Raw genomic sequence first — 23974 nt, forward strand, 5'->3', positions numbered from 1 at the left:
TTCAGATCGTCTTCTTAGTACACGCGTCGCCCCTACGGCCTCCTCGTCCGCCGATCTACGAAACCTCAAATTCCGGTCCTCATCTGAAGTCACACGCGCTTACACGCGCCTCTAGGGTTTCTGGCTCGCCACCACGCGCCGGTATACGCTGACACGCGCCTTCCACGCGCCGAAGCAGTCCTGCTGATGTCATCTGACGTTACGGTATGATGTCATCACTCCACGTCAGCATGACACGTAAGCCCTAGGCCTCGTCATCACCACGTCATCAGCCACGCAGCTCGCCACGAACCGTTGACTTTGACTTTTTGTGTTGACCTTTGACCAAAAGTCAAAATTTTTGAAAGGGCCTATCTTGCTCAGTTTTTCGCGTAGATTCCAATTTGGGACTCCGTTTCTTAATTTGAAGCTCCGAAATTGGTCAATTGGCACATTCTTCAAAGGCATTCTTCAAGGCATCTCCAAGTGATCTTCTCGTGCTTATCCAACCTCAAGCTTTCATCGAGCTTCCACCTTGAGTTTGAGGGAGGGTGTTAGAGATATATATTAGACATATATTAGCCCAATGTAATAGGCCCAAGCCCAATCCTACTTGTACTAGTAGTCTAGGGTTTAGTCGCCTATATATACTCATGTTAGGGTTTATTATAACACAGGTTATTGTACTAGACTCCTACACAATAAAGATGTAGCCCTTAAGGGATTCCTCCGTGGATGTAGGCCGTCAAGGCTGAACCACGTAACCCTCGTGTTCTTGATGTTCCTATTCTATACTTCATCTTCCGCATCCACTTTAGCATACACAACATGGTATAACACATTGCGTTTGATAATATTCTCCATTTAACATGGTATCAGAGCTAATATTCAACACGTATGTATGTATGTATGTATATATCTTGAAGACCGTGGTGGGGTTAGTTGAGTGATTTGCCATCATTTTGAAAGCTTTTTATTGTGAACCATTGCATTGTGTCCTTGGTTATAATATTATTTTATTGCGGTGATCACCTAAGTTTCCTGAAGTCTAAATGAAAATTTCTATTTTAGGAGTGGGCTCTTTGGCATGGCGGCCTTAGTTGCTTTCTATTTGGTAAAGGTCAATGTTTCGAATTCCGTTCCGTTCTGGCCGGAATTTCTCGTTCCGGTCTGGTGCAAGTGACCCCCTTGTTCTGCACCATCCTAAATTCCGGCTAGCGCTGGCCTGATCCAGCATTATTGGCAAAATTTTGGTATTCCAGGAGAAGTGAGCGTTCCCGGCCAAAATATGAATACAGGAAAATTTTCAGACAGTGAGAGTGAAATCTTGGGGAAGAAAGGAGGTGGGAGAAAAAATACAAAAGAAAAAAATTGACAAAAGGAAACTATAAAGTATGAACCTGGATCTGCAATAAGAAAAAAACAGGCATGAGAACTTAGAAGAACTGATCTGAAGGTGATAAAGATGGTGGGTGCAAGCAAAGGTTCAGACTGCAGAAGGAAAAACAAACAAACAAAAGGAAGAAAAAGTAAAGACTAAAAGGAAGAAGAGTGAATGCGCGGTGGGAGGTTGGATAGAGAAGGAAATGCAAATAAAATAAAATTGTTTTGACTTTGATGAGATGTTGAAGTGATAGTTGGCAGGTGAGGGAAGAGGAAATCCGGAGGAAATAAAAAGAATAGGAAATATTTTGTTTTGGGTTTGGGCTTAAACTTAGCATTTAGTCTTAAAATATAGCCCAACAAAGATAGTTATTTTATTATTATTATACAAACAATGGTCAAACAAACTAAAAGTTTAAAACTGAGAATTTTATTTATATTTTGAGAAGTTATTGTATATAACTATATTTACTATCTTTATATATATAAAAGCTAGTGTGTATACGCGTGTGTATATTCGACGCTTAATCCCGGAACAGTGCACCGGCACACAATGGCACTGAAATATTCTGTTCCCATGTCCAATTCGGAACGGCTTCCAGAGAATGGAATTCAAAACTTCAGTAAAGGTTCTTCATCTAAGGTTGTTCTATCTCAACCTTTATCCTTCAATAGCTTTTGACTGCTAAAACTTCTAAAATATATTGTTGCAGGCCATATCAACGTTGCATGAAGTTATTAGGCTAGCACCAAATTTGCCTGATCCGTATCATACACTTGGACTTGTCCATAATCAACTTGGTGAGGATAAGAAAGCCTTAAATTTTTACATGATCGCTGCGCAATTAACACCAAAAGATTCATCCCTTTGGAGGCTGCTTTTTACAAAGTCCATGTAAGTTTCCCCATGTTTGTCCATTCATTATTCATTACCTGATCTTTGTTGATGATGAGAATGCAACAGCTTTTCTTTATGATGATAGATGTTCTTGTATTAAAATAACATAAGGAAAAGTACACAAAATGCTCTGGTGGTTTCCCTATAAAATATGAAAACTCTTGAAAGTTTTGAATGTAACATTTAACCCTCTTGTGATATTGTTTTATATGTAAACCATTAAACATCGATGGAAATAAATAGTGAGTTGCTCATTTGATGAGATGTGTCCATATGTAGAACTACATTTTCACATAAAATGGTACCACGGGTTTTTTTGTTACATATAAGACAATAACACTGAGGCAGTGTAGTTAAGGGTGAGTGGGGCGCTTGCCTAAGTGGCCCCTGAGAGGCGAGGCCTTGCTAAGGTACCTTAAAGGCCTCAAGGCAATGGGTCTTTAACTTGACACTTGCCTTTGGCGCTTGGAGAAATGGGTCAAAACATTTTTGTTATATGGCATTTTTGTGAATTAACACGCATTTCAGGTTTTTCCTTTAACAATGTGTTTGGTTAAAGGTTTAGGGAGGTAGGGAAAGAGGAGAAAATGTCATTTTTCTTTGTTTGGTAGGGGAGAGAGGATGGAAGTAAAATGGGGTTGGGGGAGTTTTTTGCTTTGGCCCACAACTCTTTTTCCTCTCCAAAATGGAGAGATTATACCCACTTTTCCATCCTTCTACTTTTTTTACTAAGTGCATGATGATAATTAACTCTCCATCCTTTCACTTTTCCATCCCCTCTACCAAACACATACATGGTTGAAAAAACAAATATTTTCTATCGTCCTACATTTCTATCCTCCCAATTAGACAAAGAAAAATTAGTGCAGGCTAGGGTTAGTTTAAGTTAGTAGTGGCCACCACTAGTCAATAAAGTCAAAGTTGAAAAGTAAAGTAAAAAAAACTGCGGGACAATACTACACAGACTAAGGCTTCATTTCATTAGGGGGATAGAAAAGTAGGGGTATGGAAAATGGGGAGGGGATGGAAAAGTGCGGGATATAAGAGTTCTTAGTTCTCCGCATATGTGTTTTGTTGGAAGGGTGGAAAACTCTTTTGTTTGGATGAGAAAAAAAAAATGAGAGATAAGAAATGTAGTTTGTATAAATTTACTGCCAGGTCCCTATAACATAAAACATTGTAATTTTTTTATAATATATCTTACAAATATATAAGTCACTAACAGTTTCTAATTACACATAATTATAAATTAAAAAATCCCCACAAATTGAGCTATTTGATTTCCTTCTCAAAAAAAAATTTAAAATAAAAAAATAAATAAAACATTGAGCTAGTGCCTTTTTGGCACCTCTAACCTTGGGCAATTCAAGGCCTTGTCACCTTAAGGTTAGATAACATACACTTAAGCAACGTCAGTCGTCCATCTTTTGACAAATACAGCTTCATCTACACAGCCAACTTACGCTCTATTTTCTTCAAGATAGGATTCCAAATAGTAAGGGACTTGTGGGAAGCCTCCAATGGCATACCAAGATATGACATAGGCAAAGACCCAATCCTACAACCCACAATCTTTGCCAAGGCATGGACATTACGAACCTTCCCAACGGGAACTATCTCACTCTTCAAAACATTAACCTTTAATCCTATCAAAGCCTGGAAACAAAGTAGTAGCATTCGAACATGTGAAATCTACTCTACATCTGCATCACAAAACAGAATCATATCATTCGCAAACAAAAGATGCAATACACATTCCTCCCCACCTTGCCTACCATCAGCTCTAAAACCATGAAGTAAACCAGCACCTTCAACTCTTTTCATCATCTTACTAAAAATCTCCATCATAACCAAAAACAACATAAGAAATAGCAGGTCCCCTTGTCTCAATCCCCTTGAGTTTCCAAAAAAGTTAGCTATAGACCCATTAACCAAGACAGAGAACTAAGCTGTAGATATACAAGTATAGATCCACCTACACCACTTCACCCAAAATTCCATTCCTTTTAGCAAATCTAGAAGAGCCGCCCAATTTACATGATCATAGGCTTTCTCAGTATCTAGCCTACAAATAACCCTTAGAATCTTATTCTTCATATGATTATCAACATACTCATTAGCAATAAGAACTGAATCAAGTATCTGTCTACCACCCACAAAATTATATGGAGGCTCAAATATCAATTGATCCAAAACCTCTTTCAAGCGATTTGCCAAAACCTTAGACAAGATCTTATACACACTTCCCACCAAGCTAATAGGTTTGAAGTCTCGGATATTGGAGGCACCATTCTTCTTAGGGATTAAAGCTATGAATGTTGCATTAAGAGATTTTTCAAACTTACTCTGTTGATAAAACTCTTCAAACATAGCTAAAACATCACTTTCCACAACTCTCCAATAATGGTGGTAGAAGGCCATAAAGAAACCATCAAAACATGGAGCTTTATCTCCTTCTAGCTCTTTGACAACTCGAAGAATCTCCTCCTTTTCAAACCTCTGTTCAAGCCATTCTGTCTCCAACCCCTCAATCTGATCAAACTCCAAGTCTTTCACAAAAGGCCTCCACTCTTCTATCTCCTTATACAATTTTTTATAAAACTGTACTACTTGATTCGCCACCTCTGATTCTTCCTCATAAATAACCCTATCCACCTCCAACATACTGAGATGATTATACCTTCTTCGAGAATTAGCTATCTTATGGAAGAATTTAGTATTGTTGTCTCCTTCCTTAATGCAAGCATCCTTGATTTTTGTCTCCATGAGATTTCTTCCAAAGAAAGAAGGTTCTCTATTTGAGATCTCACCACAACCCTCTCACTTATCTCCACTTCAGAAAGGCCAAACTCTCCATCCTTAGCATCTAATAATTTCAAGGCCTCCAATAATTCTTTCTTTGGATGACCTACATTTCCAAACTCGCTACGGTTCCACTGAATAATGTCTCCTTTCAGAGCCTTCAACTTCTTAGCAAGCACATAACTAGGAGTACCTAAGAAAGAATATCAATTCCACCAAGAATGAACCCTATCTGTGTATCCATCTGACTTTGACCACATATTCTCTAGCCTAAAAGGACTCTTCCCCTTCATTATCCCCCCTGCCTCCACTAGAATAGGAAAGTGGTCTGAAACAGGGTGAGGTAAAATCCGCTGGATCACATCCAGGTAGTGGTCCTCTTAATCATGAGATACCAGAGCTCTATCTATCTTATACATCGAAGGCTGATTTAATCCACTAGACCAAGTATAACTCCCTCCCTCCAGCGGCAAGTCTATCAAATTAAGCTCCTCAATAAACTTAGAAAAATTCTCCATGGCCGGAGTAAGACGCGATACACCCAACCGTTCACTTGGGAAATGAATGATGTTGAAATCTCCTATGTAACACCATGGAACATCCCAATATTGTGGAGAAGTATTCGGATGGGTTGGGAGGTTTTCAGCAAAAATATTTAGTTTGAGGTAGGGGTGGGGGATAGAGTGAAGTTTTGGACAAATCGGTGGTATGGGGATTCACCACTCCAACTGACCTTTCCGGCTGTGTTTGGGATTGCTTCTAATAAAGCAGCCTCTGTGGCCTCTTGTCTTGAACGGTTGGGGATAGAGGAACATAGAAGTTGGGATGTTCATTTCATTTGAAGACCAAATGATTGGGAGATGGGTGTTGTGGATGAATTTCTTCGTACTTTGAGTTTTAATTTACCTCTAATTGAGAACGGAGACTGTATGGGATGGAAGTTAAAGAATGAGGATTTTGACATCCGCTCGTTTTATAATAAACTACGAGGTCCCTTGCCCATTATCTTTCCTTGGAAAGGTATTTGGAAGGTTAAGGCTCCTCGGCGTGTTTCTTTTTTTGTTTGGACCGCTATTTGGGACAAGATTTTTACAGGTGACAATCTGCGGGGTAGAGGGTTTATTTTGGTGACTAGTGCATTATGTGTCATTGTAATAAGGAGACGGTGGATCGTTTGCAACTTCATTGTGGAAAGGCTTATCGGTTGTGGAGTTGAGTTTTTAGGTCTCTTAGGATTTCATGGGTCTTGTTAAGATCGGTTGCAGATACTCTTTTTGGTTGGTGGAGTTGGTTGGGGAAGTATTCATCTAGTATTTGGAATTTGGTTCTGTTGTGCATAATGTGGTGTATTTGGAGGGAGCGAAATTGGCGAACATTTGAGAACATGGAAAGCACTGCCGACCAGCTGCTTGCTTCTTTCAATGGCTCCCTTTTTGACTGGTCTAGGGTTTGGAGACTCATTTCTAGTGATTCTCTCCCTATGTTCTCTCTTTTGTACTTAGTATTCTCTTTGTTTTTTCTTTTCTCTTTTTGTAATATTTGATATCTCTTATGCTGTTATACATGAGGTAGTTTTTCGAATATACATCTTTATTACTTATCAAAAAAAAAAAAAAAAAAGAAAGAAAGAAAGAAAGAAAGAAAGAAAGACCAAAGAGTATTATAACGTGGAGTGGAGGGGCTAAGAAGATACAAAAAGGCTGAAAATTTTATTTACCAAGTTCCCAAGTCAAAAACTCAAATTAATAAAGCACAATGAAAAAACTAGAAGACAAATGGGCGAACAACAAAAAAAAAAAAAAAAAGAGAAGAAATGAAGGAGGAGGCCCAAGAGGGAGGGAGAAAACATAGAGAAGAACCAACTTGAAAATAGTAATTAAAAAAAAAATTATGCATTTATCAATAGTTCAATACTAGCCGAAAATATTCTACTGGCCGAAATTCACCGAAATAGGCCGGAATGGTCGTAACAGATTGGAATGAACCGAGAACTGGAATTTAGTCCAAGGTAAAACAAGGTGGTGGTTTGTTCTGATTTAGAGGTTGGTACGAAATTTTCTAGCCATTCTAGCTGAAACGGAATGGTATCCATAACAATGCTAAAATGGTCTTCCTTAAGGCATTATCTGATAGAGGAAAATGGTGAAAAGGAAAGCTACTTTAGAAAGCCAAGTTGCTTAGTGGAAAGAAAGAATGAACCAGCTCTTGAAAAGACACTCTTGGAATAATACCTCATAGGTAGAGATTTCTTTTGGATTCAAATTTAACTAGTTACAATGAGGGCAACCTTGCTTATTTATAGTTACATAGGCAAGTTGCTGAGTAAGTAACAAGAACCCACCATGTGGCTACCATGTGATTGGCCCCTCTCTTTTATTAAGATTGGGATTGGCTGCGAACAAAATATATGATACTAAGCACAAATATAGGCGGAGTTAAAAATATCTTATCCAAAAAAACCTCCTTCAATTAAGCAGATTTTTTTTTTTTTTTTTTTTCGTTTGTCATTAAGTTAAGGAGTTGTAACTCTAGGACATGGTAAGTTACCCAGTAAGAAATTTCTTTTTAGCAAATAATGTAGTGAGGATACTCTGTTCTTTTTCAAGTGATAGCATAGTTTTTGACATGTTCATTTTTTTTTTTTTTTTTTTTTTTTTTTTTTTTGTGTATGTGTTTATTCACCTCATTACTTTTATATGCATGAAAGGAATGGATTGATCTTATCAAAAAAGAAAAAGAAAAAGGAATGGATTGATTATTAATTATAGACATTTTGTCAAATGCAGTGAACAAGGAAACATTGGTCTAGCCAGTTATTGCCTTTCTAAAGCAACAATGGCAGATCCTAAAGAAGCTACTTTAAAAGTTCATCGTGCATCACTCCATGTTGAGCTTGGAGATTATCAGAAAGCTTCAGAGTCATTTGATCAAATATATCAACTTAGTCCTGAGAACATTGAAGCATTAAAAACAGGGGCAAAGGTTTTAACTTTTTCCTTGCCTTTAAAAGGCCTCTTGAATTTGATTTGAATATGCACTTGTATGCCATAAATTGCAGTGGTCTTACGTTTTATTTTTATTTTTGCTTTTTGATAGATATTAATGGCTTATTTTATTTTATTTTTTATTTTAAAGATATTCCCAATGCTATTTTTCATATCTATTTACATTTTTTTTTTTTGTAACTTGCCTTTTACCCCTTAGTGTTTATATATTGGATGAGGTGGTTGGCTTGGATTTCGTGGATGTTTTTACAACGGATTTGGAGGCTGTGGAGGATTGTAGGCAACTTGGTAGTGAGTGGTTGGTTAGCGAGGAGTAGGTGATTCCAGAAGAGGAGGATGGGGCCTCCTAGTGGGTGGATATGAAGATGCTAGGGTTCAGCTCATAGGTCTATCTTGATGGGTTCAAATCTGAATGTGTTAACCTATTGCAAAAATTAGAAGCAGCAGAGCAGAATGAAATGGAGGTTGCGCTCGACTAAGCATTAAAGGGGTTAGAGAATTATGGAATTTGATTTCCTCTTTAATCTAAGATTGGAGACTATCCCAATTGTTAAGAATCAAGGAGGCGATAAGCGTTTGGGTGGTCTATTTTTTTTTTAATAATAGTTAAGAATGATTACGTGGAATGAAATAGGTTTGAATAATCCACAAAAACAATTAATGATGAAAAATTTGTTAAGGTATTTGAAGTGGATAGCATGGATATCCAGCTGGCAAGAAATTTATGGAGTAGCCCTTTAGTTGATTTGGTGGCTCTTGATGCTGCTAATACAACAGGATGGGTGTTACTAATGTGGGATGAATAGGTATTGGAGAAGAGTGATTATTTATAAGTAGCTTCTCGATATCATGTAAGGTGGAAGGGGGTGGATTGCTCACAAGAACTCCAAGTCCCAATAAAGAACCCCATTAGGGAATTGCATGAGATCAGCCACATAAGCCTCCACTGCTAATTTGAATAATTTTGGAAAACACATGCTCAAACAACATTAAACAATTTAGGTATTGGCTCAGTGTGACAATATATTACATTTTTCCTCAGTTTATAGATTGGGTGAGAAGGAGGCCTTCTCTGGGAGGCTTGGTGACACGGAAGGTTGCTATCTTTCTATGTTGGTAGTGTTGGATATTATTATTACAATGAAACAGTTGTTTACATGTTCCCTTCTACATTTAGCATCAGTGAGATTTTGGATTTCATGTTTTCATAATTGAACTGATTAAATTTGTAAGCATATATTGCCCTAGGTTCTGGAGTTTCACAAAGTTGAATATGTTTTTCTGCTTTTCCTTACAGTAGTGAGTTTTTTCGAGCATTTTTTTGAAGGTGACTGTGATTTGGTAGTTTTGCTTATATTAGTTTTTGTCTTGCTTTTCTTTCAGTTGTACTAGAAAGGTGGTCAGCTTGAAAATTCTATCCGCATTCTTGAGGATTATGTTAAAGGTCATCCAAGTGAAGCTGATACAAGTGTGATTGATTTGCTAGCTTCCATATTCATGGAAAGTAATTCTTATGACAAAACACTCCAACTTATTGAGCATGCAAAGCTGGTCTACCATTCAGGAAAAGAGCTGCCCTTAAATTTGATAATAAAAGAAGGAATCTGTCATGTTAACCTTAAAAATATGGAGAAGGCAGAGGTTGGTTGCATGTGTATTTTTCTTTATTTTTTTTACTTTTTTTGGTCTTAGTTCATAGGTGATCACTTATACTCTTACCACGGCATACTCTAAGGACATCTTAAAAGGGATTAAAAGATAATATTTTTTTTCACTGAAGATCTTTTGCATTTATAGGTTCTCTTCAGTATTTTGCTGCACGAAAGTGTAAATGATCATGCTCATTTGATTGCCGAAGCTGCAGACTCATTAATGAGTCTTGAGCAGTATGACTCTGCATTGAAGTACTATCTGATGTTGGAAGGAAGTGCTAAAGGTGACAACGTAAGTAAAGCAATGCTTGATATAAGAAACATATGCATCTTTATTGCTGCATCTTAGGTTGTCCGCTGCTGATAATGTCCACAAATAAAAGCAGATGGAGTTGTTCATTTGACTGAGCTATATTACTGAAGTATATTGGGTGATCATCTCTTTGAATTGCTAGTATGAAGAATTGCTAATATGAAGTGTGCGTTTGGAAGAGCTTTTCGTGATAAAAGAGAGCATTTGACTCTTTTATTTTTATTTGCTGCTACACAAACAGGCATTTAGCTTTTCGTGAGTGGTTAGTCACATGATTCTTGACATTTGCATGAGGGGCTTGATCAGAGCTATTCATCATCTTTGCCTTTTTCCTTAGAGCAGATTACTCTTTTTTAGATAGGTAATAAATACTTGCATAAAAATAATAATAATAATAAAGGAACAAAGTTCTATAAGATTCTCAGCATAGACAATGAAATTATAAGTGGATTTTGATGGTTGACTACATAGACAAATGCTCTTCCAAGGGTAGAATTGATCACTATGGCCAGCTAGAAGATGGTAATACACACAAATCATAAACCCTTTAGTCCTATCAAGTAACCAGAACCTCTTATCCTCCCCAATCCTCCTTATAGGAATGTCATAAATGGAATCCATGAAGCTCAACAAAGCTTCCAATTCCCAGTCATGCACAGCCCAAAAAAATGTAAATCCCAATGAAGGACTCCATTGTTGAACTTCATAGGATCAGTCACACTTGCCTCCTTGTTTTGGCAAATTATAAATAATTCAGGATAGCAGTTGCTTACCCTCTGGATCTATTTTGAATAAGTTCATATACATTACAGAAGATTTATGGCTCATATACTTTTGGTTACAAGATTAATGAGAAGGCTTTAACTATTCTTACACTGGGATTGGTCGTCTTAGTAGTTTCTTTAGTCAGTTTCCTTGTGTGTTTATATTATTGATCTATTTTGCACATTGACTTGTTATTAATTGCTGATATATTTATGTAGCACATTTTCGTTATATTTACCGTGTTAACTATTTTATTAGCTAAACCTTTCCTGCCGAAGCTTTCTCCTTTATTTGTTATTACATGTTTTACTTTTGACACAAACTAACCATTATCCTGCCGTAAGTATATGTATACATATACCTTGTTTCTCATGTTCTGCAAAATATATTTTATATATGTATATGTGAATACGTATAAGTATATATACTCATATATGTATGTATATATTTGAGAATATGCTAATCTATTTAAGCTAACATTTGTTTGATGGGTATTTTCTTTGGGTTTTAGATTTATTCATGCGCAGGAAGTAGAAAAGTGTTTTCTGCAGTAAAAACGAAGAATGGTCATTCACATTATAGAAGGCTTTAAAGCACGGTAGACGGCTTTAAAGCACAGCAAATAGCTCTACTGCACAAGGCTTTACGACAGGAAGCTTTAAAGCACGGCAGAAAGCTTTAAAGCACGGCAGGAAACTTTACTACACAGTAGAAAGCTTTATCGCACAGTAGGCAGTTTCACTGCATAGCAGAAACTTTTATTGCATGGCAGATGGTTTTACTACATGGCAGAAAGTTTTGCTGCACAGCAGAAAAGTTAGACCTGTGGCAGAAACCAGAGAATAGTTCCTTCTGTGCAGAAACGTCAATCCTGCGGCAGAAACTGGAGAAAAGTTCCTACGGCAGAAACAAAGGATAAGCCTACTTTGCTGCGTCTTCCCTTGGACTTGGACTCAACGTTTGCGCACAAGCCGGACCAAATTGAGTTGCAGTTGGATCGGTTTTAACTTCCTTACTCAGAACACTCGGGCCTACTACCGCAGAAGGCTGCCCAGCCCAACGCACACAAAAAAGGCCCCCACAGACATCAACTTACCATGGCCCCTCTCTTTTATTAAGACTGGGATTGGCTGCGAAAAAAATATATGATACTAAGCACAAATATAGACAGAGTTAAAAATATCTTATAAAAAAAAACCTCCTTCAATTAAGTGGGTTTTCTCTCTCTCTCTCTCTCTCTCTCTCTCTAATTAGAAAAAAAAAAAAAAAAAAAGAGAATGGAAACCCAGTGAAAAGGAAAGAAAACAAGAAAAAAAAAAAAGAACCCAAGCCTAGAATCCAAACCCAGAAACCAACGTGAAAAGAAAAGAAAAGAAGAAAAAAAAGAAAAGAAAAGTAGAATAGAAAAGAAAAGAAGAAGAAAAAAAGAACCAAATCCAGAAAGTGAAAAGAGAAGAAAAGAAGAAAAAAGAAAAGTAGAATAGAAAAGAAAAGAAGAAAAAAGAAAAGAAAAAAAAGAACCAAACCCAGGAAGTGAAAAGAAAATAAAAGAAGAGAAAAAGAAGAAGAGGAGCTGGTGTGTTCCAGAGTCCAGACCCGTGAAAGACAAAAAAAAAAAATGAGAGAAAGGAAGATAAAGAGAGAGTAAAAAGTCTGACCGTGGGACCCGTGTGTAATTTTAATTGCAAAAATATCACTGAGATATGAGTTGTGGAAACTGAAAACTGCCAAAATGTGTTTTCAGTTTCCAAAACTCAGAACTCAAAAATTAGGGAATTGAGTGATGGAAATAGAGTTACGGAAAAAGAAAATTGGTGCACCCAAACAACCTTTTTGCTATGGGTCCCATCGTTAGGGTTTAGGGTTTTAGGGTTTAGGGTTTAGGTTTTAGGGTTTAAGGGTTAGGGGTTAGGGGTTAGGGTTTAGGGTTTAACCGTCTAACACACGCCAAACACTTACGTCCGGCTTTTCCTTACTACCAATAAAACGTTAGTATTTTAACGTAAATTTATACCACACTGGCAAGACTCATTTAATCAAACCAATTTGAAAATAAATTGTGCTGCATTCTATCATTTCAATTAAAGAACGGAGGCAGGTATGTCAAATCTTCTGCTACCGAGTAAATGGGAGTGGTACAATACTGAAAAAGTGAGACGGGTATCGAAGCCAGAAACCGTGACTGACATGACCAGCAAAATGTAAATATAACAAACTTCGTTAAGTTAGCTTAGCTCCATCTCAAGAAAAAAAAAAGTCTAGTTTGTTCAGCCGTTCAGAGCAATTTGTGGATGTCCAGTTGGCTGTGGGCAAAGTACATGGACTGTGTAAAAAAAAGAAAAAAACAAGATCCTTAGAGCATGTTTGGCACCATTTTTTTCATCACTCAATTTCCGTTACTCAATTTCTATTACTCATTATTCATCACTTAAAATACCCGCTTCCATTTGGCACCATCACTCAATTCTTATCACCCAATATTTTTCAACTATTTGTGGGACCCACACACTGATCCAATGTCAGTTGACTTTCTCTTTCTTTCTATTTTTTTTTCCCGCCTCTTCCCATCGTTTTCCCCTGTTTTTCTCTCCTTTTCCTTCATCCATGGTAACACATATTTTAATCAAGTCCACTATGATCCTTATTTTCATACTTTTCCCAGATCTATAAAAACCCAAAAACCCAAAAATCCAAAAACCCAATAAAAAAAAAAAACCACCACCGCGACATCAAAAGCGGCGACAACTTCGACAACATCAACAGCAGCGATGATATCAACTGGGTGACAAGTTCGACGAACTAGAGAAGAACAAAAAAAAGAATGGAAACCCAGTGAAAAGGAAAGAAAAGAAGAAAAAAGAAAAAGAAAAAAAGAAGAAGAACCCAGGCCTTGAATCCAAACCCAGAAACCAACGTGAAAAGAAAAGAAAAGAAGAAAAAAAGAAAGAAAACGAGAATAGAAAAGAAAAGAAGAGGAAAAAAAGAACCAAACCCAGAAAGTGAAAAGAGAAGAAAAGAAGAAAAAAGAAAAGTAGAATAGAAAAGAAAAGAAGAAAAAAGAAAAGAAAAAAAAGAACCAAACCCAGGAAGTGAAAAGAAAATAAAAGAAGAGAAAAAGAAGAAGAGGAGTTGGTGTGTTCCAGAGTCCAGACCCGTGAAAGACAAAAAAAGAAAAAAAAAAAAGAAAAGAGAAAGGAAGATAAAGAGAGAGTAAAAAGTCTGACCGTGGGAACCATGTGTAATTTTAATTACAAAAATATCACTGAGATATAAGTTGTGGAAACTGAAAACAGCCAAAATGTGTTTTCAGTTTCCAAAACTCAGAACTCAAAAATTAGGGAATTGAGTGATGGAAATAGAGTTATGGAAAAAGAAAATTGGTGCAGCCAAACAACCTCGTTGCTTTGGGTCCCATCGTTAGGGTTTAGGGTTTTAGGGTTTAGGGTTTAGGTTTTAGGGTTTAAGGGTTAGGGGTTAGGGGTTAGGGTCTAGGGTTTAACCGTCCAACACACGCCAAACACTTACGTCCGGCTTTTCCATACTCCCAATAAAGCATTAGTATTTTAACCTAAATTTATACCACACTGGCAAGAGTCATTTAATAAAACTAGTTCGAAAATAAATTGTGCTGCATTCTATCATTTCAAATAAAGAACGGAGGCAGGTACATCAAATCTTCTGCTGCCGAGTAAATGGGAGTGGTAGAATACTGAAAAAGTGAGACGGGTATCGAAGCTAGATACCGTGACTGACATGACCAGCAAAATGTAACTAAAACAAACTTTTTTTGTTTGTTTGTTTGTTTGTTTTAGCCCTAACTAAAACAAACTTTGTTTTGTTAGCTTCGCTCCTTCTCAATTAAAAAAAAAAAAAGTTTAGTTTTTTCAGCCGTTCAACGCAGTTCGAGGATGTCCAATTGGCTGCGGGCAAAGAACATGGACGGTGTAAAAAAAAGAAAAAAACATGAACCTTAGAGCATGTTTGGCACCATTTTTTACATCATTCAATTTCCGTCACTCAATTTCTATCACTCATCATTCATCATTTCAAATACCCCACTCCGTTTGGCACCATTACTCAATTCTCATCACCCAATATTTTTCAACTATTTGCGGGATCCACACACTGACCCACTGTCAGTTGGCTTTCTCTCTCTCCCTTTTTTTTTTTTTTTTTTTTTTTTTTTTTTTTTATATACTTCTTTACTCTCTCTTTATCTCTCTCTCTTCTTCTTTTTTTTTTTTTTTTTTTTTTTTCTTTCACGGGTCTGGACTTTGGAAAAGACCGCTCCTCTTCTTCTTTTTCTCTTCTTTTCTTTTCTTTTCACTTCCTGGGTTTGGTCTTTTTTTTTTTTTTTTCTTCTTTTCTTTTCTATTCTCCTTTTCTTTTTTCTTCTTTTCTTCTCTTTTCACTTTCTGGGTTGGTTCTTTTTTTCTTCTTCTTTTCTTTTCTATTCTCCTTTTCTTTTTTTCTTCTTTTCTTTTCTCTACACGTTGGTTTCTGGGTTTGGATTCTAGGCCTGGGTTCTTTTTTTTTTTTTTCTTCTTCTTTCCTTTTCACTGGGTTTCCATTCTTTTTTTTTTCTTCTCTCTAGGCTGTTGATGTCATCGCTGTTGTTGACGTTGTCGAAGTTGTTGTCGCTTTTGATGTCGCGGCGGTGGTTTTTTTTTTTTTTGGATTTTTTGTGCTTTTGCTTTTTGTAGATCTGGAAAAGCATGAAAATAAGGATCTGGTGGGCTTGATTAAAACATGTGTTAATATGGATGAAGAGAAAAGCAGAGAAAAAAGGGGAAAACGAAGGGAGGAGGTAGGAGAAAAAAAAAAAAAAAAAAAGGGAGAGAGAGAAAGCCAACTGACAGTGGGTCAGTGTGTGGATCCCGCAAATAGTTGAAAAATATTGGGTGATGAGAATTGAGTAATGGTGCCAAACGGAGTGGGGTATTTTAAATGATGAATGATGAGTGATGGAAATTGAGTGACGGAAATTGAATGATGTAAAAAATGGTGCCAAACATGCTCTAAGGTTCTTGTTTTTTTCTTTTTTTTACACTGTCCATGTACTTTGCCCGCAGCCAATTGGACATCCTCGAACTGCTTTGAACGGCTGAACAAACTAAACTTTTTGTTTTTTAATTGAGAAGGAGCAGAGCTAACTAAACTAAGTTTGTTTTAGTTAGGGCTAAAACAAACAAACAAAAAAAAAAAGTTTGTTTTAATTACATTTTGCTGGTCATGTCAGTCACGGTATCTGGCTTCGATACCCATCTCACTTTTTCAGTATTGTACCACTCCCATTTACTCGGCAGCAGAAGATTTGACGTACCTGCCTCCGTTCTTTAGTTGAAATGATAGAATGCANAAAAAAAAAAAAAAAAGAGAGAAAAAAAGATAAAGAGAAAGCAAAAAGTCTGATCGTGGGACGCATATGTAATTTTAATTACAAAAATATCATTGAGATATGAGTTATGGAAACTGAAAATAGCCAAAATGTGTTTTCAGTTTCCATAACTCATAACTCAAAAATCAGGGAATTGAGTGATGGAAATAGAGTGATGGAAAAAGAAAATTGGTGCAGCCAAACAACCTTTTTGCTATGGGTCCCATCGTTAGGGTTTAGGGTTTTAGGGTTTAGGGTTTAGGTTTTAGGGTTTATGGGTCAGGGGTTAGGGGTTAGGGTTTAACCGTCTAACACACGCCAAACACTTACGTCCGGCTTTTCCCTACTCCCAATAAAACATTAGTATTTTAATGTAAATTTACACCACACCGACAAGATTCATTTAATAAAACCAATTCGAAAATAAATTGTACTACATTCTATCATTTCAATTAAAGAACAGAGGCAGGTACGTCAAATCTTCTGCTACCGAGTAAATGGGAGTGGTACAATACTGAAAAAGTGAGACGGGTATCGAAGCCAGATACCGTGACTGACATAACCAGCAAAATGTAACTAAAACAAACTTTTTTTTTTGTTTTGTTTTGTTTTGTTTTTGTTTTTGTTTTCTACTTTGGTTACGTTTAGATTTTTCATGGAAATTATATATGCCTCTAGTTATCAAATCTATATCAAATCCTCCAGATCCAATATAAGGACATGAAGCTTGGTGGTCCTTAGCATATTTTATTTTGTGTTTGTGTTATCAGTAATCATGTTCACAAGGACTTAGACAAAGGACGAGGATCCCAAGTAACATAGTGATATAGTTTGATGCAACTCTTAATTGGTAATGAACTAGTGCCTTTTCCCACAAAGTCGTAGATTTTAAGTAAACTGTTTTTAATCAAAAGGAACAATGTACTTAATTCTTCATTTTTTGTAATTACTTCTTCTTCTTTGTTTCCCCTATTTATTTAAAACCTCATTAAACAACACTTAGCCATTTACTTATTTTTAAGGAGACAAGATATATATATATATATATATATTCACAATTGATAAGACTATAAGAGTATGACCGGCTTAAAAGAAGAAAAAAAAAAGTATTGCAAATATATTTGTGAAGTCATTGGCAAAAAAAGGAATATATGTAAAATATTTTAAATAATAAATAAGGAGAGAGAAACAAAATTGCTATTAATTAAGTAAATGAGGTGCAAGTCAATTAGCATTTAATGCTATTTTTTTAACCATTAGATCAATTACAAATCTACGGTCTACAAATGGTGTAACTCTTGTCAAGTTACACCAGGTGTAAGTTGAACCCATCTCATCTTTATTAAAAAAAAAATTGTAAATAATTAATTAGGATTTTGCTTAAAAAATCTTGTACTATCAATTAATAATTATAACATTGTTTCACCCACAAATCTTAAGTATAAAATCCAATGATAGTCTATTTTACAAATAGAAAAGAGTAACACATTTTAATTTTCTATCTATAATGAATATGAATCTGGAACCTTGCTACAGTGTCCCGATGCAGTAGTAATTTTTATGATAACTTTCGTTTCTATGAATCTATAGTTAACAATTTACTTTGAAAAATAAATTAATATTGTCCCACAAAAATGTTGTTGTATAAGTAAAATAAATATTAAAATTCAATGATTTATTGAGAAATATTCGAAGCCAGTTACAAAACTTATTTTATGCATTCATAGAATAAGAAACCAGTTTCCACTTTCCTCAATTGGGATTTATTTGTTGAAATGTTTATTTTGTTGTGTTTTTGTCTAATCATAATGTTGTTCCAAGAAATTAAATATACGAACATTAACATTTCCAATGAAAAAACAAAGCGCAGTAGCAGCAAAAAATGGGGGACCCAGAAAAGAAAGAAACCTGAATAATGGGTGCCATCATATGCTATAACCAAACGCCACTTAAAACCAGAAGAAGCAGCAACTGTTACTGTTGGCTTCATAGTATAAAGGTGAGGTTCCTCTGCCCCACCGCAACCAACACCACCCGTGTTCTGCTATAGAATATTAATTAACAAGAGTTCCACATCACACACAACACAGAGACAGAGGGAGAAAGAGAGTAATAAGTAAATGTTAAAATTTTTGTCAATTACCGAAGCATTAGGATTAAAAGGAAGAGACCCATTTGGATTTGGATTAGGATGAAAAGGAAGAGAAGGAACAAAGGCTGACCCTACCACAACCGCAGCATAGCTCATCTCTTTGCTTTGCTTTACTAAGACTCACTGTGCTTCTTCTTCTCCTTCTTCTTTGAATTTGTCTGCTCCACTGTGCAGTGCTATGCTAATAATGCTATCTTAAAATTGATATCGAAACGAGACGTTTTGTCCCTTGATGTACTAAACAAATGCATGGATAGAACACAGTGAGGTGGCACTGGCATTGCATTTTCCTAGGACGATTTCGTTTCATAGTCAAAGGCACTCTTTGGACTTTCTCTTTTTGTTTCTCTAGAAAGTTCTCTCAACTAAAGAAATTTTTGCTCCAAAATTTGGACTTTCGTCATCCTTATTCGCAAAAGTTTCCTGTTCTCAAGTCTTTAGTATTTTGAGATGAGTTTATGCAATGGATTCAAGTCTTTACATCAACCACATAGCGACTATGAAGCAAGACATATTATAATTGGGACAAAATTTAGTTACAAAATTTGTTGTAGACATTACCACATATTTTAAAAATCTAACTATTGAATTGTATGTTTTTTACGCTCTTAATACACATGCCAAATTTGTGTCAAGCAGATATTATTTACTATATAATTTATAAGCTTATACCTAGTGCATAATTTTAAACTCCAAAAACTTATAATTTAAACAATTTATTGATAACATAGCTATTGATATTTAATTTTTTAAAAATTTTGTAAGCTAGAAGAATATACTCTTTGGTAATCATATATTTAATTAGCTTTATTCCATCAGATTATGACCTCAGTTGTAGCTGTTGATTTGTATTGCTAACGATGAGATCCATCTCAGCCCATCTAGCCATCTGAAATAATGCATGCAAACACCTACAATGCTCTAGGAAGTAGGAACCCCAATCTACATTGGCAGATGTTACAGAAACCAAATTAGAAATTAGGATTTTTTTTTTTTTTTTTTGTTACAACAAGTGGTGGTAGGGAATTTGAAACTAGGTCCTCCCTGTGGATGAGATTGGACAATGTCACTAAACTAAAAAGACTTTTCAAAACTAAACAAAGGTTATAACAAAGATGAAAAGGGATAACTAAACAAAGTCTAAGAAAAATAGAGAACCAATAAATCAATATGTACAGTCAGGCTAGAACCATGGTTGAAGCCACCATCAACCATCATTGTGTCCCAGTTTTTAGTTCACTGGAATGCAGTGCTAGAAAGGACCATGGGACACTTTCTGGTTTTCCTTTTCCATTGGTTCGACCTCAACTCTCCAAATTTATTGGGAAGTCAAAAAATAGCAAATGACACTCTAAAAGGAAGCAGGTCTTTGCCCAAGAACGAAAAGGGATAGGTTCATAAAGTAGAATTTTCTTTTTCCTGGTTGTCGAATAGAAGCAGCAAAATTTATTTGGAAGATTAATTGCTTAAATGAAGAAATAAAGGGAGATACGTGAGTTTTTCACATAGTTTTATCTAGGCCTATCAACCAATCCTGTGAACACTGAATCTAAGCTGCTAACTACTTGCTTCATATCCAAGCTTAGTGGAAGAGTATTATTTCCATCCCACACAAAGAGCATCCACACATTGCCGGAAACTTCTACGATGTGCAGGTCCTTGTTTCCCAAGCAGACAACGTAGTAAAGAAAACAATAGTTAAAAACGCACTACATCAATTTTTAATACCTTGAAAAAAATATAAAAGAGCAGTCACTACACATAAATGTTGTCCAATAAAGTGACAAGAATTACCTTAGATTTGTAATATTTAATCTGAACCATGAAATAGATCTATTTCAAATTGAGCTTTTCAACCTGTAAGACAATTCATCCTACCATTACACGAATGCTACATTACAACAAACATGAGCTTTTCCAACATATTTTTATCCACCGTCACTAAAAAATGTTGATAAAAACCTTTAGTTTCTACGTTTGCACTCACTGTTAAAAAATTCACATATATATTTTTACAGTTGACATAACTATTGAAATAAGTGGTGACAAATTCACATATATATTTCCACAGTTGCCATAACAGATGAAATAAGTGATAAATAAGCGGTGAGAAATTCATCCAATTAATTAAGCAGTGATAATTTATATCAACAGTTGGATGAATGTTGAAAAAAAATTAACTATTTTTTATCAATAGGTTATAAATGTTGAAAATAAAAACACGGAGCTTTTAATTTATAGCTATTTTACAATCACTCCCTCTCTTTCACTTTCTCTATCGCCCTCTCTCTCTCATAGGTCTTGGCTGTCAATTTTCTTCTTATTTTCTAGGCAACCGAACATAATTCAATTGCTCCCTCTCTCTTGCTCTATATCTCGCTCTCGCTCTCACTCTCTCGCTTTCGCTATCTCATAGGTCTTGGCTGTCAATTTTCTTGTTATTTTCTAGGCAACCAAACAGAATTCAATTGCTCCCTCTCTCTTGCTCTATATCTCGCTGTCGCTCTCTCATAGGTCTTGGTGGTTGATTTTCCTATTATTTTCTAGGCAACCAACCAGATTCTCGACTCAATTTTTCTATTATTATCCCTCCGATCAGGTATTTATTCTATTTCTCTCGACTTTGCTGTTCTAAAAACTTACTTATGATCAGTTTGTTTTTTCTTAGACTCGAATTTTGTCCACACTCTGTTATTCGCTTGAAAGATTTTGAACTTTTGTGGTTTTTGTTCTTGAATTTGAAATGCTATGTCAAAATTGAAATTGTGGTTTTGTGTATTGCGTGCTTTCAATATGATTGCAGGTGCATTGGGAGTTCAACTCAATGAATGGTCAAGGAGAGTTCAAATTTCACTATTTGTGGGATTGAAAGCTAGAACGTGTGTGAGTTCAAATTACAAGTGCTTGGTAAGTTCATTTGCCTTTTAATTTGTGTTATGTCTCTTTGCCATATTGACATGAAGTGGGTTTTGATGTTGTGATTGCATTTAAGTGGGTAATAGCTTGTTTTAGTTTTCATTTCTCGAATGTGCGTTGTAGCTGTCAATATATTTAAATACAATCAACAACTCTAGCATAGGTAGTTCTATAAATGGTCTTACCAATACCAAAACCAAAGAATTTGGATAAGAAAAGAAGAACAAGGAGAAAAGCCTTAGCAGTTCTTTGTTAGTTTGCCACTTAGCACCTTGTATGTAGAAATGACAAGAAAATTAAATCATTGGTTGATCACTGGGTTAAATTTGTGTATCTAGAGTTCATATTAGATAATCTTTGAATTACTTTTTTGTACCTAGTTTCCTATAGTCTCATCAAGGTACTGTATAACTAACTGTCACAAAGGGCTTGCCCCATTTTGGCATTTTCAATTAACAAAAGTAAAATTCATGTTGTTCATTCTGGTCACCACATAGAGGTTCCATTTGTAAAAAATGATCTAGATTCAATATATGAACTAGTTCTTCAATAAAAGGGTCAATAATGTAAGCACCAGTCTCTAAAAATCAAGGAAGTTCTTTCTTGAGAATGCAATGCATTTATTGTGCAATTTTTTTTTTTTTTTTTTTTGCTGAATTGGTTATGAAGTTGATGTCAAATGCCAAGTTCTCTGAGACATATGTGGGTTTTTTGTGTTTGGGTGAGTTTCTCAAGTCTCTGCCACCTTTGGCCGAGAAGTATGTTTTACAAATGTATAAATTGATTCTCCGATAATTGCCAAGTCAATGGAGGTGTGGGTACTTCCAGATGGGTCCTCGAAGCAGAGTTGCGATTGATTGGTTGATTCAGTTAAGGGTATTCACTGAAACTGTTGACAGGTATGCAGCCAGCTTCTCTTTACACAACATTTCATTTGAAAATGGAAGAATTTGTTGATATCTATTGGTGTCTTCCTGTTTATCTGAAACTATAAAAGAGAGATTAGAAATAAAAGAGTTAGATTGCCGAGGAGATTTAACTGTTTTAAGAACCTTTTTTCTTTTAATCTCCCCCCCCCCCCCCTCACTCCAAAAAGAACCAAATTTGTCCTAAAACATGGAAACAAGAAATGAGTTTATCAGGACATACTACCTCTTAGGATGGAATATTTTCTGTACCATGAAAACATTTACAATAAGGCTGTGAAATATTTGAGTTTGACTTAGTTTCATTGGACATCTATGCGCTTGCCCATCATATTGCAATGCCTATAGCATTATGTGGGAAACTGGGGATATGAGAAAGAAAACATGTTTGGATTTCAGTTTTTTTTTGTTCCCTGATCTCTGAGATTTACTCTTGACTGCATGACATTGCTTGAAATGTCATCATACCTTCCTTTTTTTTTTCAAAGAATGAAAACATAATTTTTTCAGTTCTCCCTCATAATGTGAGTACTCCCAAAGGTTGTCCACTTTCATTTTAATTTTAATTTTTTTGGAATTATAAGTACATTTAGATGAGTTGCATATTGTTGGAAGTTATAAAATTTGCACAATAACTCCCTCCACCTGTAGCCAAAGAAATTTCCCACAAATTTAAGAAGATTTCTACAATATCAAAAGAAATTGAAATGAAAAGGAAGACTTATGTATGTTGGTTACATTACCACTAGGACTAGGAGCAGGACTACCATCACTTTGATTAGAACTCCTTCCCAGTTGGTAGAAAACTTGAGCTTCTGGTGAATTAGGATCCAAGTGTAGAAGAGCTGCATCCATGACCATGCAAACAAATCAAATTAGTGTGTCAAATATTAGCCACTTCTAGTGACATTTATCCTTCTTTTAAAGAAGTGTAAAACCAAAATAGGTCTATAGCATTCACCATTTACTTACATCGAATTTCATAAAAAAAAAATTAGCTAGAACAAAATAACTCTTATAGCTGAATGCATACCAGGACACTGGGAGACATTAGCAGGGGCATTGCAAACAGAAGGCAGGCCCAAAGCAAGTGTAACATTAATCTGTAGGCCTAATTCAGGATCATTACGATCTCTTATGATAACACACAAGCACTTCTTGTTGTCCTTTAGGACTTGTTTAAGACCAGTGCAACAGTCTGGTGTAGGTGCTTTTGCTTATCCACCAACGTAAGGCAGACATGTAGCCAGTCCTACTAGTTGTTGTGCACACTCCTCTGTCTTTGGCTGCATCTGCCATTGTATAGCTAACCATAACTGACATTAGCACTAATGGGAATGGAAGTATCAAAGTGCTCAAGTGTTAGGCTATTGCCATTTTGTTTACACACACAGAAAGAGGGGTCCAAACTCAATTTATGCTTAGGCTATTTAAAAAGAGCTAGGTGGTAGTGGAGTCTATCATATCATCTGCTTTGTCCTCGGTTGTCACTACTTTTATTATTACAATCGCCAAGTTTAGCACTACTTTTGAATTATTACTTGTTGATAACATTCCACATCGAATGATATGTAGTGCACTCTTATGAATATTTCAACAATTGCTATCTTACTAGATGTGGCATTCTATGATTGCAGCAGGATGCAAGAAAAGTGTCGAGAGTCCAACATTATAAAAGTATTTGCAATTGTTTACCCTGATAAGAAGAGTCAGGGGCATATGTTTCATTCAAGTGGAATCAATTGACCTCAATCTACTATTCAAGCACTCATTGGCTCTAAGAGAGGAATCAAATATTGTCTCCCT

General features: G+C 35.8%; 1 pseudogene; it reads right to left on the reverse strand.

The window, feature by feature from the left end:
* Nucleotides 1-22739: 22739 nt before the first annotated feature.
* On the reverse strand, nt 22740-23543 carry LOC112002175 (non-specific lipid transfer protein GPI-anchored 14-like; annotated as a pseudogene).
* Between the last annotated feature and the right edge of the window lie 431 nt (nt 23544-23974).

This window comes from Quercus suber, unplaced genomic scaffold (genome assembly GCF_002906115.3).
Source record: "Quercus suber isolate HL8 unplaced genomic scaffold, Cork oak 2.0 scaffold_598, whole genome shotgun sequence".
NCBI lineage: Eukaryota > Viridiplantae > Streptophyta > Magnoliopsida > Fagales > Fagaceae > Quercus > Quercus suber.